Source organism: Scyliorhinus torazame, chromosome 22 (genome assembly GCF_047496885.1).
Source record: "Scyliorhinus torazame isolate Kashiwa2021f chromosome 22, sScyTor2.1, whole genome shotgun sequence".
Taxonomy (NCBI): domain Eukaryota; kingdom Metazoa; phylum Chordata; class Chondrichthyes; order Carcharhiniformes; family Scyliorhinidae; genus Scyliorhinus; species Scyliorhinus torazame.
Window position 1 is genome coordinate 113,627,474 of NC_092728.1, and position 13,933 is coordinate 113,641,406.

The 13,933-nt window shown below is 51.6% G+C and overlaps 1 long non-coding RNA gene across 1 annotated transcript in view; it reads left to right on the forward strand.

The window, feature by feature from the left end:
• Window positions 1–13,047, forward strand: part of LOC140399381 (uncharacterized) — a 142,106-nt gene extending 129,059 nt beyond the window's left edge. Inside the window, exon 3 of the long non-coding RNA XR_011937687.1 lies at window positions 12,181–13,047. This is a non-coding gene — a long non-coding RNA (uncharacterized lncRNA). The remainder of the gene's footprint in view (window positions 1–12,180) is intronic.
• Window positions 13,048–13,933: the final 886 nt, after the last annotated feature.

Sequence of the window (13,933 nt, forward strand, 5' to 3'; positions counted from 1 at the left end):
TTTTTCCTGAGTGAATACTGACGAAAAATATTCATTTAGTATCTCGCCTATCTCTTCAGACTCCACACACAACTTCCCATCCCTGTCCTTCATAGGGATCATAGAATAGAATCCCTACACTGCAGAAGGATGCCATTTGGCCCATCAAGTCTGCACCAGCCCTTGGAAAGAGCACCCCACTCGCCTCTACCCTAGCCCCATAACCCAGTAACCCTACCTACCTTTTTGGGCACTGAGGGCAATTTAGCATGGCCAACCCACCTAACCTCTTTGGGCTGTGGGAGGAAACCGGAGCACCCGGAGGAAACCCACGCAGGGACGGGGAGAATGTGCAAACTCTACACAGTCACCCAAGGACGGAATTGAACCCGGGTCCCTGGAACTGTGAGGCAGCAGTGCTAACCACTGTGCCACTTTGTCATGTTCACTGATGATTGCAAATGTCAGCAGTATTTGTGACTCCTCAGATACTGAAGCAGCCTGTGTTCAAGAGCAGACCAAAAGCTGGGAATTCTGTGGAGCGTACTCGCCTCCTGACTCCCCAAAGCCTATCCTCCATCTATTAACTCTAACCTACTCTTGTATCCACACTATTTATATGGCTAGTCCAGTTTATATTTCTGATGAATAGTAACTCCCAGGATGTTGTTGTGGGGGATTCAGCGACGGTAATGTCACTGAATGTCAAGGAGAGATGGTTGGATTCCATTTTCTTGGAGATGAAGTGCCAGTGTCAAAGTGCCAGTGTCATTGTCTAGCACTTTGTGATGCAAATGTAACTCACCACTTATCAGCCCAAGCCTGAATGTTGTCCAAGCTTGGCTGCATAAAGACATGGGCTGCTGAGGAGTTGCAAATTGTGTTGAACATTAAACAGCCATCAGCGAATATCCCCACTTCGGACCTTCCAATCCTAACATCAGCTGCCTCAGACAAATGTGTTTAAAGCACTAGTTGTTACAAGTGTCAGAGGCTTCCTCAAAAGCCAAGTACATTTCAAAGGGCTTCAAGTCCCTGAGGTAGGAGATGTTAGGAACGGGTAAGTGAAAATGCAGTGATTTTTCACCGTACTGTCTGTACTGCTATCCAGCTTTCAGGCAAGGGTGAGTGATGGGGGTCTCTGATGGGGTCTCTGATGGGGGGGTCTCTGATGGGGGTTTATGAAGGGGTCTCTGATGGGGGTCTCTGATGGGGGTCAAACTTGCACCAAAGCCCGCCTGGTAGATTTCCCGCTGTGGCGGTTGGTGTATAACTGGGAAGGGGGGTGGTGTGGAGATTCGGCTGATCGAGATATTGTGGCTAATATTTTTCTAATCCCCATTCTCCTGCCTTTTCCCCATAAGCCCTGGTTCCCTTGTTAATCAAGAACTTATCTATCTCTGTCTTAAAGTGATTTGGCCTCCACAGCCTTCTGCGGCAAAGCATTCCACAGATTCACCACCCTCTGGCTGAAGAAATTCCTCCTCATCTCTGTTTTAAAGGATCGTCCCTTTAGTCTGAGATGGTGTCCTCTGATTCTAGTTTTTCCTACAAGTGGAAACATCCTCTCCAAATCCACTCTATCCAGGCCTCGCAGTATCCTGTAAGTTTCAATAAGATCCCCCCTCATCCTTCTAAACTCCAACGAGTTCAGACCCGGAGTCCTCAACCGTCAACTGTGAATCTGCTATTTCTGGAGCAATTCAGGACACACTAATGACATACTAATGACATACTGCCCATGTGAATCTAGAGAAATTCTCATTCGAGGGGCTGGAATTGGTGCTGGAGAGCTGGACAAGCTGGAGCTGCTTATATGTACCACATTTCCCACACACACACTCATTCCAGACAAGAAGATGACTCCATGAAGAGGAGCACCAATCTTCGTGGAAGCAGAGCTCGAGAGAATGTTGGATGCGGTGGAGGAGAGGTGGGACACCCTCTTCGCGGGGGTGGGCAGGAGGCTAGCACCTGCGGTTGTTAACCTGGTCTGGGTGGAGATGGCTGAGGTGCTCATGCAGCATGCTGAGCCTCACCAGGCAGATCAGCGTGCAGTGTCACAAGAAGATGAATAACCTTGTTAGGGCAGCTCGGGTTCTGTTCCCCGGACATCACACCTGTCCCTCACTCCTCACATCACACCCTCACTCCCAAAGACACCAATCAAAACCCACCTGCCTGCATCTACCTCACATCCCACCCTGCACCAAACCCCAACATCTGTATTGCCCTCTTTGGCCAGGTGCCTTGCACAAACACACCACCAGCTACCGACCGCCCACCCCCTCCCCCCACCCCCGTGTAACTTGCCTCCATGCATCTCGCCATGTCCTTTCTTTGTCCCTGTAACAGAAGAGAGCAGGAGAAGACCGGAGGGGGCGTCCCGGATCGCCAAGCAGAGGACGATGGAATTATCTGGGGGGGTGCAGGAGCGGACTATCTCTGAGACATGTGAGCTCCCAATGCAAAGTGTCTCCATAGCAAGGGAGTCTCCCCTCTCCCCCAGATCGTTCCATCCAAAGATCTCACCATGTGTCTTGTGTTTTGTCTTTCAGGATCACCCACAGACTAGGCTGACCCGTCTGGGGTATCTCAGTCCCAGCCACAACAGCAGCACACCCCAGGAGACCAGTCTGGGGAGGACACCGACGTGTCGCCACTGCGTTCACCTGCGCCCTCCACAATCAGCACGGTAGCATTGTGGATAGCACAATTGCTTCACAGCTCCAGGGTCCCAGGTTCGAATCCGGCTTGGGTCACTGTCTGTGCGGAGTCTGCACATCCTTCCCGTGTGTGCGTGGATTTCCTCCGGGTGCTCCGTTTTCCTCCCACAATCCAAAGATGTGCAGGTTAGGTGGATTGGCCATGATAAATTGCCCTTAGTGTTCAAAATTGCCCTAAGTATTGGGTGGGGTTACTGGGTTATGGGGATAGGGTGGAGGTGTTGACCTTGGGTAGGGTGCTCTTTCCAAGAGCCAGTGCAGACTTGATGGGCCGAATGGCCTCCTTCTGCACTGTAAATTCTATGACATCACAGTGACTATCACCTCGTGGGGCATTTTAGTGAAGAGGCTCCTGAGTCACCACCAGATCTGCATGTCACACATGCTGCAGCATATCAGGTGGAGGTAGGAACACCTGAGGGAGCGGATGGTCAGAGGGCTGCCCGATCCCAGGGTACAGCTGTGGTCCGGTCAGGTGTTGCGCTTCTGGAAAGTATGATCCCATCACTGCTGGAGATGCAGTCACAGAGTCAGGGTCTACAGGAGGGGGTGCCTGGTACAGTCGGCAGTCACAGAGTCAGGGTCTACAGGAGGGGGTGCCTGGTACAGTTGGCAGTCACAGAGTCAGGATCGACAGGAGGGGGTGCCTGGTACAGTCGGCAGTCGCAGAGTCAGGGTCTACAGGAGGGGGTGCCTGGTACAGTTGGCAGTCACAGAGGCCTAAAGCACAGAAAAGGCCCTTTGGCTCAACGCGTCTCCACTGGCCAAAATCAACTACCTAACGATTCTAATCCCATTTCCCAGCACTTGGCCCATTGCCCCATCTGCCCTGGGATCGCAAGAGCACATCTAAATACTTCTTAAATGTTCTGCGGGTCTCTGCCTCCACCCCCCTTTCAGGCAGCGAGTTCCAGACTCCCACCCCCCTCTGGGTGAAAAGGTTTTTCCTCACATCCCCTCAAAACCTCCTGCTCCTTACCTTAAATCTCTGCCCCCTGGTCACTGACCCCTCCACCAAGGGGCAAAGTTACTTCCTGTCTACTCTATCTGTGCCCCTCATAATTTTATACATCTCAATCCTGTCCCCCCTCAGTCTCCTTTGCTCCAAGGAAAACAACCCCAGTCTATCCAACCTCTCTTCATAACTAAAACTCTCCAGCCCAGGCAACATCCTGGTAAATCTCCTCTCCAGTGCTATCACATCCCTCCTATAATGTGGAGTCCAGAACTGCTCACAATACTCTAGCTGTGGCCTAACCAATGTTTTATACAGTCCCAGCATAACCTCCCTGCTCTGAAACTCTATGCCTCGGCTAATAAAGGCAAGTATACCATGGGCGCAATTCTCCCATCGGGAGACTAAGTCCCGACGCCGGAATGAAAACCAGTGTTTCACTCCGGTGTCGGAGGCCGTTCCCAGCCCCCTATTCTCCTGCCCCCGGGGGGCTAGGAGCGGCGCCATGTCATTTACGCACGCTAGGCCTTGGTGCTGCGTAAAAGCGGCGCCGCGTAAATGACACGGCCGGCGCCGCGTAAATGACGTCATCCGCGCATGCGCAGGTTGGCCGGCGTCAAACCACGCATGCCCGGTTGCTGTCCTCCCCGTGGCCGCCCCGCAAGAAGATGTCGGATGGATCTTGCGGGGTGGGCGGAGGAAAGGAGGTCCTCCTTCAGAGAGGCCGGCCTGCCGATCGGTGGGCAACGAACGCGGGCCAGACCCCTTTTGAGTCCCCCCCCCCCGGTGCAGGAACCCCACTCCCCCCCACAGGCCCCCCCCCCCAGCGTTCCTGCGCTGTTCCCACCGGCAGCGACCAGGTGTGGACAGCGCCGGCGGGAAGCCATCGTGTTGGGCACGCCGCGCGGCCCATTTGGGCCGGAGAATCGCCGCTCGCCCGTTACAAGCAGCGATTCTCCGAGCGGCCAACCGTGATTCTCGTCGCGCTGGTTTGGGGGGGGTGGGAGAATCGCGTGCGGGTGCCGGGGTGGTGTGGTGGGATTCGCGCGGCGCCCCGGCGATTCTCCCACCAGCCGTGGGGGGGGGGGGGGGGGGGGGAGAGAATTCCGCCCCATGTGTCTTCTTAACCACTGTATCCACCTGTTCTGCCACCTTAAGAGACCGGCGTACATGCACACCAAGGTCCCTCTGATCCTCGGTGCTTCCCAGGGTCCTGCCGTTTATCCTGTATTCCCTTGTCTTGTTTGTCCTGCACAAATACATCACCTCACACTTATCCAGATTGAATTCCCTTTGCCACTGACCAGCCCATCAATATCCTTTTAAAAAAATTAATTTACGGGATGTGGGTGTCGCTGGTTAGGTCACCATTTATCGCCTATCCTTGGTTGCCCTTCAGAAGGTGGTGGTGAGAGCTGCCTTCTTGAACCGCTGCAGTCCCTGACCAATTGGGCCAGTGACTGATAAATGGCAGATGGAGTTTAATTTGGATAAATATGAGGTGATGCATTTTGGTCAATCAAATCAGGGAAGGACCTACTCAGTTAATGGTAGAGAGTTGGGGAGAGTTACAGAACAAAGAGATCTCGGGGTACAGGTCCATAGCTCCTTGAAGGTGGAGTCGCAGGTGGACAGGGTGGTGAACAAGGTATTCAGCATGCTTGGTTTCTTGGTCAGAATATTGAATACAGGAATTGGGGCGTCTTGTTGAAGTTGTACAAGACATTGGTAACACCACACATGGAATACTGTGTTCAGTTCTGGTCACCCTATTATAGATCATCATAGATTGTCATAGAATTTACAGTGCAGAAGGAGGCCATTCGGCCCATCAAGTCTGCACCGGCTCTTGGAAAGAGCACACTACTCAAGGTCAACACCTCCACCCTATCCCCATAACCCAGTAACCTCACACAACACTAAGGGCAATTTTGGACACTAAGGGCAATTTATCATGGCCAATCCACCTAACCTGCACATCTTTGGACTGGGAGGAAACCGGAGCACCCGGAGGAAACCCACGCAGACACGGGGAGAACGTGCAGACTCCGCACAGACAGTGACCCAAGCCGGAATCGAACCTGGGACCCAATGGAGCCATATTGATGATTCTCCAGTCCTCTGGCACCTCTCCTGTGGTCAGAGAGGAATTGAAAATTATTTCCTCCCTTGCCTCACTCAACAGCCTGCGATACATTTCATCTGGCCCTGGAAGTTTGTCATTTTGTCTACTTTTAAGCCTGTCAGACACTGAAAACCTCCTCTCTGTGTTAATCTCTTCAATTTTATGACAGTCCTTCTCCCTGATTTCTATACCCACACTGTCCCTCTCACAAGTGAGCACCGACACAAAGTATTCATTTGAACTCTATCTACATCTGAATCCACACACAAATTACCATTGTGTTCCTTAATGGGCCCTACTCTTTCCCTAGTTATTCTTTTACCTTTAATGTTCTTGTAAAAAAACTTCGGATTTTCCTTTATTTTACCTGCCAGTATTCTTTCATGTCCCTTTTTTGCTCTCCTAATTTCCTTTTTAAATTCCCTCTTGCACACTCTGCTGTTTTGAGCCCTCAATATCAGCCATAATCGCTTTTTCTCCTGATCCAATGCTGTATATCCCTCCATATCCAGGGTTCACTGGATTTGCTGGTTCCCACCCTTTTCTTGATTGGAACAAGTTGACCCTGCATTCTCACTGTTTCCTGCTTGAATGCGTCCCACTGTGCTCTCACTGCCCTGAGACAACTGTGTTCTATTTAAGTGATTTTAGAAATTCTAATATATTCCATCCACTGCATTATCTTTATCTACATATTGACAAAAATGTAGGTTTCTGTGGAAGGGAGAATTAAATGGCATGAATTAATTTATCCCTTGTGAAGAATCGCAGAGGCAAACTCTTGATAACAATTCTAAAATATGCACAGACACCAGGCGATCTTTCTCTCACTATGTTTAGTATTAGTTATATTTTACTTATTGTTTATTCTGATTATTATGCACATGAGACCTAATTGTAGGTTACATAATATTTTATAGTTGAGCGCAGTTGTGGTGTCACAGGTAATGTGAGCTTCTCTGCATCACCACTTCATGCTCGTTTCACATGAATGTCTCTCTAGCTCCCTCTGCAGCTGAACAGGTTACCACCATGGGCTGGATTATCCATTTTGGAGACTAAGTCCCCACGCCGTCGTGAAAACTGTGGTCTTTTATGCCAGGAGAACTGGTGTCAAAAGGCCACCGATTCCCCGTTTTGCAGGGGGCTAGCAGGCAGTTGTTGTAGAGGTCGCAGCTCTAGCTGCCGATACAGCCTCCCCGCGCTTCTGGGATAGAGGCCGCGCATGCGCAGGGTGAAGGCCTGCAGCGGCCGCACTATGCTCCATGGCGGACTCAGCCCGCAGACCTGAACTGGCCAAATAGTGCCCCGCATCGGCCGCTCGCACGCCCCGGGCCACCCAACCACATTGCCCCCAGCCCTGAACGAAGCCCCCCCTGCCCGCCGATCGGCCCTCCCCCGGCTGTGGGGGTCCCTGACTGAGTCCACAGCCGCCATGTGAGGATCCCGCAACACACGGGTCCCACGCCGTCGGGAATTTGGCCGGTCGGCAACAGAGCATCGCGGGATGGGCCTCAGGCAATGGCCTGAGGCGGTGGATACTCTGCATGCCGTACTCCATTAGTACGCCGATTTTTTTTGGGGGGGGGTGGAGTATTTGAAAACCGGCGCCGCATCTGATTTCAACACCAAAACGGAATCTCCGCCCCGTCACCGAATGCGATTTTGGCGTCGGGGAGCGGAGAATCCAGCCCCATATCTTTGTGTAATTGGCAAATCTTTTTGTGGAAGTCGCGATAAGTAGACGCATGGACAATAGTACATATTGAATACAATTGCAATATCACTCTGATGCACGATCAATGACCACTAAAGCAAGGTTGTAGTCCAACTGAAGGCTAGATGTTTACCCCAGCAGCTCAGGTACAGAATGAAGGTGGCTGGGGCGGCACGGGCTCTTATACCCCGCCTAGCAGGGCGGAGCTACCATATAGCTTGACCAATAGGAACATACAATATCTACCGATGATGTTCCAGCCTTACCAGGTACTGTAATACCTCTACACAGACTACCACATTCACCCCCTGTTAAAAAAGAGTCCGGCGGGGGGGGTGGCCTGATATTACAACATGGTAACGTGGTAGAAATTATAGTTATGGAGGTATCGTAATACCTCCGTACAGCGTTTAGTAACTATTTACAATTCTATTTACAATTTATGATTCATAATTAACTATACACTTTAAAATGAAGCAATCAGTCGATCGGGGGCCCTGGTCGTCCTCTGTGATCGTCGAAGCTTCGGTGGTGACTCCCGTGGAGGCTCGGGCATCTGTGACTCCGGGAGCGTGGCCTCGATCTCTGTGGCAGTTTCGACACCCCTAGACAGCGCTGGTAGGGAAAACGGTTGACCTGGAAAGGGAGCATCTGCGGGGTGCATCGGTGGGTGGGGGGGGGGGCCTAGACGGGGCCGGCGGAAGGACCGACCCTCCTGTAAGGTGCACTGGTGGGAGGGAGGGTGGGACTGGTGGCTGGGGTGTGCGTGGGGCTCTGGCAGGCACCTGGTCTCGTAGGGAGACCGTATCTTGTTGGCCGTCGGGGTACGCCACGTAGGCGTACTGGGGGTTAGTGTGGCGAAGATGGACCCTCTCAACCAACGGGTCCGACTTGTGCGCTCGCACGTGTTTTCAGAGCAGGATGGGTCTGGGAGCTGCCAGCCAGGTCGGGAGCGAGGTCCCAGAGGAGGACTTCCTGGGGAAGACAAGGAGACGTTCGTGAGGTGTTTGGTTGGTTGTGGTGCAAAGCAGTGACCGGATGGAGTGGAGGGCATCCGGGAGGACTTCCTGCTAGCGGGAGACTGGGAGATTCCTGGACCGTAGGGCCAGTAGGATGGTCTTCCAGACCGTTCCGTTCTTCCTCTCTACCTGCCCGTTTCCCCGGGGGTTGTAACTGGTCGTCCTGCTCGAGGCAATGCCCTTGCTGAGCAGGAATTGAAGCAGTTCGTCGCTCATAAAGGAGGACCCCATATCACTATGTATGTAAACGGGGAACCCGAACAGTGCAAAGATGCTATGGAGGGCCTTGATGACGGTGGTTGCGGTCATGTCGGGGCAGGAGATGGCGAATGGGAGCCCGGAATACTCGTCAATCACGTTCAGGAAGTACGTGTTGCAGTCAGTGGAGGGGAGGGGGCCTTTGAAGTCCATGCTGAGGCGTTCAAAGGGACGGGAAGGCTTTATCAGGTGCACTTTCTCTGGCCAGTAGAAGTGTGGTTTGCACTCCGCGCAGATTTGGCAGTCCCTGGTGACTGTCCTGACCTCCTCGATGGAGTAGGGCAGGTTGCGGGTCTTGATAAAGTGGAAAAAGCGAGTGACCCCGGGTGGCTAGAGGTCCTCATGGAGGGCACGGAGGCGGTCCACTTGTGCGTTGGCACATGTGCCGCGGGACAGGGCATCAGGAGGCTTGTTTAGCTTCCCGGGACGATACAAGATCTCGTAGTTGTAGGTGGTGAGTTCAATCCTCCACCGCAAGATCTTATCGTTTTTTATCTTGCCCCGCTGTGCATTGTCGAACATGAAAGCAACTGACCGCTGGTCAGTGAGGAGAGTGAATCTCCTGCCGGCCAGGTAATGCCTCCAATGTCGCACAGCTTCTACTATGGCCTCGGCCTCCTTTTCGGCTGAGGAGTAGCGAATTTCGGAAGCATGGAGGGTACGTGAAAGAAGGCCATGGGTCTGCCCGCTTGGTTGAGAGTGGCCACCAGAGCTACGTCAGATGCATCGCTCTCGACCTGGAAGGGGAGGGAATCATCGATGGCGTGCATCGTGGCCTTTGCAATGTCTGCTTTGATGCGGCTGAAGGCCTGGCAGGCCTCTATCGACTGTGGATTGGATCAGGGGACGGGCCTTGTCCGCATAGTTGGGGACCCACTGGGCATAGTAAGAGAAAAACCCTAGGCAGCGCTTCAGGGCCTTGGAGCAGTGAGGGAGGGGGAACTCCATAAGTGGGCGCATGCGTTCAGGGTCGGGGCCTATAACTCCATTTCGCATTACGTAGCCGAGGATGGCTAGGCGGTCGGTGCTGAACATGCATTTATCCTTTTTGTATGTAAGGTTAAGGATCTTTGCAGTCTGGAGGAATTTTCGGAGGTTGGTGTCGTGGTCCTGCTGGTCGTGGCCGCAGATGGTGACATTATCGAGATACGGGAATGTTGCCCGTAAACCGTACCGGTCAACCATTTGGTCCATCTCGCGCTGGAAGACCAAGACCCCGTTGGTAACACCGAACAGAACCCTTAAGAAGTGATAGAGCCGCCCGTCTGCCTCGAAGGCAGTATATTTGCAGTCACTAGTGCGGTTGGGGAGCTGGTGGTAGGCGGACTTAAGATTCACCGTGGAGAAGATCTTGTAATGCGCGATCCTGTTTACCAGGTTGGATATGCGGGGGAGAGGGTACGCGTCCAGCTGCGTAAACCTGTTGATGGTCTGACTGTAGTCGATGACCATTCTATGCTTCTCTCCGATCTTTACCACCACTATTTGAGCTCTCCAGGCACTGTTGCTAGCTTCAATGACTCCTTCCCTCAGTAACCTTTGGACCTCTGACCTAATAAAGATTCGATCCTGGGCACTGTACCTGAGCTGCTGGGGGAAACATCTAGCTTATTAAATTGATGCACTATCAATGACCACTAAAGCGAGGTTGTAGTCCAACTGAAGGCTTTAATAAGCTAGATGTTTCCCCCAGCAGCTCAGGTACAGAATGAAGGCTGCTGGGGCGGCACGGGCTCTTATACCCCACCTAGCAGGGCAGAGCTACCATACAGCTTGACCAATAGGAACATACAATATCTACCAATGGTGTTCCAGCCTTACCAGGTACCGTAATGCCACTACACAGACTACCACACCCTCCAATCCCTGAGAATCTTCTTCCCCGATCTGCACCCAGACCAGGGTTTTTAAACAGCTGAGCACCCCTTGTGCAGGGGAAGTCCCGCCCCCTTAAAGGGGAAGTTCGTACTCCAGGGAGGTCATGTGAAATCGTATTGTCCTGATCCCAGGACCACCACTTGGGTTCCAACACTTATGTTCCCAATTTCACTTTCAAATCAGTGATTCGTCTGTTCTGGATTCTAAGTCAGATGAAGGGAGCAGAAATTTGAGTGACTTGCACTGCAGAGCGAGGCAGCTGAACAGAGTTCAGCTCATTAATTATGTATTTACAGGGAGCACATGGAATCTCGTGGAGGGTGGTCAGGAAGTCTTCCGCCCTGCCATCACATCATAGGTTTCAACATCTGGGTGCCATATCTAAACGGCACCCGGATAGGTATTCACTCGCTACAGGCAAGGACCTTCAGAAAAATGTCCAGGAACAGGCAGCAAACTTTGGCCCTACTGTTCAGTCCCTCCCTGGAGATTCTCCTCCAAATCATCGAGGAAAGGCGGGAGGTCCTCTTTCCAAGGTTTGAGAGCAGGAGGCCCTCTCATCTGTCTGGGAAGAGGTTACCAGGGATTGAGCATCCACGGAGTCCAAAGAAGGATGGCCTGCAAAGCAGGAAACAGACGACTGATCCATCCACTCTTCCAAGGCTAAATCATACTTCTACTCACTGCATAAGATCCAAGAGTTACTATCTACAGGGATGTCCCATATGATCAGCAGATGACTCATCAACACTCAATGCATTATTCACAAAATTTACAGTGCAGAAGCAGACCATTCGGCCCATCGAGTCTGCACCGGCTCTTGGAAAGAGTACCTTACGCAAGGTCAACACCTCCACCCTATCCCCATAACCCAATAACCCCACTCAACACTAAGGGCAATTTTGGACACTAAGGGCAATTTAGCATGGCCAATCCACCTAACCTGCACATCTTTGGACTGTGGGAGGAAACCGGAGCACCCGGAGGAAACCCACACACACACGGGGAGAGCGTGCAGACTCCACACAGACAGTGACCCAAGCCGGGAATCGAACCTGGGACCCTGGAGCTGTGAAGCAATTGTGCTAACCACTATGCTACCGGGCTGCCCTAAGCCACATAAAACTCACCATCTCATGTAAATCTTGGCACAAACAATATCTTAATCTCTTACTGGGAAGGGCTCAGCACAAACACCCAGCTACTAAATTGTTCTATCTTCCATAGTGCTCATGCTCAATCCATTGGTTTTAATGCAGAAGAATGACATTAACAAGCAAGAGAGAGCCAGGACCAGAGGGGCAATCTGGAGCTCATGGGCCCCTTCCCATTCAAGGAGCAGGATGCAGAGCTGATAGGGAGGATGCTGACCGTACTGGTGTGGAAGGCAAGATCAGCTTCCCCCAACAATTCACCGATGAAGCATCCAATTATTCAGCGACAGCACATGGACAATGACTGTGAGTGATCTGTAACGTATGAGCCTGTCTCATCGATCACTAATTCTCTTCTTTCCATTCCAGGTACCAGCACGACGAAGGGCATGATATTGTCCTCCGCAAGTTGAAACCCCAGCCCCCTGGCCACCCAGGAGGAAGAGGGTCCCACACTACATTTGCTTGCATCCTTCACTAGTGCAGATGCACACACCTCAATGATCACCACACAGGCACAGGTTCACTGCAGATGGAGGCAGCGACAGCCGTGGTCTCTGAAAATTGAGGGACTGCTCGAGTCCAGATCCTTGCAGAGTCTGAGAGTCTGGTGAAAGGTCTCTACAATTGGCCCGAGGACAAATGCTGGAGATACATAGAGAGGCAGGGGAACATTAGGTCAGAGTTCACATAGACCATCATCAGACTGGAATCAAACATGGAAGAGTCCGTCCACATTCCCCCTGATGTTGTGGCTCTAAAATGTGAGCACATTAGAAGCTCTATGGGAAATGTGGCAGCTGCCTTGGAGACCCAGGTCCAGAATTTTCTGTCAGATTTGCACCTGGGTCTGTGCTCCATTGCTCTAGTTATAGGTGTGTCCCGGAATTGGTTATGTGAGAGAGGGGTGAGACCCCGCAACCTTCCTCCAGGTATCCCTTCACCCCAAGGAGTCAGAGAGTGGCTGCCAGACACCCACAGGGGGGAGGAGAGTTTGCCATTCTTAGAGTACCATCCAGGAAACTTCAACTCCCCTTTACCTGTGACCCGAGGTCAGGCCGAGGAGGTCGCTAATGCTTCAGAGTTGGAGCACCCACTCACATCATCTCAGAAGATTGGCCATTGCCAGCTTGCAGGTGTGTGGGCTGCACCTAGACATAGCAATAGAGTTAGAAAAGTGAAAAAGAATTGAAAGCACATTGGTGGCGTGGGCGTTCACTCATTGTATATACTTTGTACTTTTGTAAATATATTCTGCTTTACTCCTTCTTCAAGCCTCCGGGATTCAATAGATATTCAAGTGATGCAATGTCCCACGTGCATTCCGGGGTCAACGTTCCACATGCCCACATGTATTCCAGGGTCAACGTTCCACGTGTATTCCGAGGTCAACGTTCCACATGCATTCTGGGGTCAACATTCCACATGCATTCCAAACAGGTGGATGAGGGTAATGCAGTTGATGTGGTGTATATGGATTTCAGTAAAGCGTTTGATAAGGTTCCCCATGGTAGGCTACTGCAGAAAATACGGAAGCATGGGATTCAGGGAGATTTAGCAGTTTGGATCAGAAATTGGCTAGCTGGAAGAAGACAAAGGGTGGTGGTTGATGGGAAGTGTTCAGACCGGAGTCCAGTTACTAGTGGAGTTTAATGCAGAAAAGTGTGAGGTGATTCATTTTGGAAGGAATAACAGGAAGACAGAGTACTGGGCTAATGGTTAGATTCTTGGCAGTGTGGATGAGCAGAGAGATCTCGGTGTCCATGTACATAGATCCCTGAAAGTTGCCACTCAGGTTGAGAGGGTTGTTAAGAAGGCGTACGGTGTGTTAGCTTTTATTGGTAGAGGGATTGAGTTTCGGAGCCATGAGCTCATTTTGCAGCTGTACAAAACTCTGGTGCGGCCGCATTTGGAGTATTGCGTGCAATTCTGGTCACCGCATTATAGGAAGGATGTGGAAGCATTGGAAAGGGTGCAGAGGAGATTTACCAGAATGTTGCCTGGTATGGAGGGAAGATCTTATGAGGAAAGGCTGAGGCACTTGAGGCTGTTTTCGTTAGAGAGAAGAAGGTTAAGAGGTGACTTAATTGAGGCATACAAGATGATCAGAGGATTGGATAGG